Consider the following 504-nt stretch of genomic DNA (forward strand, 5'->3'; position numbering starts at 1 on the left):
ATTTTGTAAGATGCCCTCCCCTGATCTGTGGTCATCTGGGGCGTGGGGCTTAGTGCAGACCTGAGCCGAAAGGACCATCTCCATGTTCTGGAGCCTTTCCATCCCTCATCCTAGTGAGCAGGGTGTGAGGCTCAGTAATGTCAGTGTGTGAGTGACTGTTGTTTCCTGCTCCAGGTTACCTATGTCCTGCAGGATTGGTGGCTTGCATTCTGGTAAGTGATTCCTGGTCTGACCCAAAGTGCTGTGAAATCTACACAAAGCCTCACTTTCCCACAGAGTCAGGGTTGGAGAAGGCAATGGCACCCCACTCCAGTACTCTTGCCTGGAAAATCCCATGGATGGAGGAGCCTGGTAGGCTGCAGTCCATTGGGTTGTGAAGAGTCAGACATGACTGAGTGACTTCACTTTCACTTTTCCACTTTCATGCATTGGAGAAGGAAATGACAACCCACTCCAGTGTTCTTGCCTGGAGATCCCAGGGATAGCAGAGCCTGGTGGGCTGCC

The sequence above is a fragment of the Bison bison genome, unplaced genomic scaffold, assembly GCF_000754665.1.
Source record: "Bison bison bison isolate TAMUID 2011002044 unplaced genomic scaffold, Bison_UMD1.0 scf7180017864535, whole genome shotgun sequence".
Lineage (NCBI taxonomy): Eukaryota > Metazoa > Chordata > Mammalia > Artiodactyla > Bovidae > Bison > Bison bison.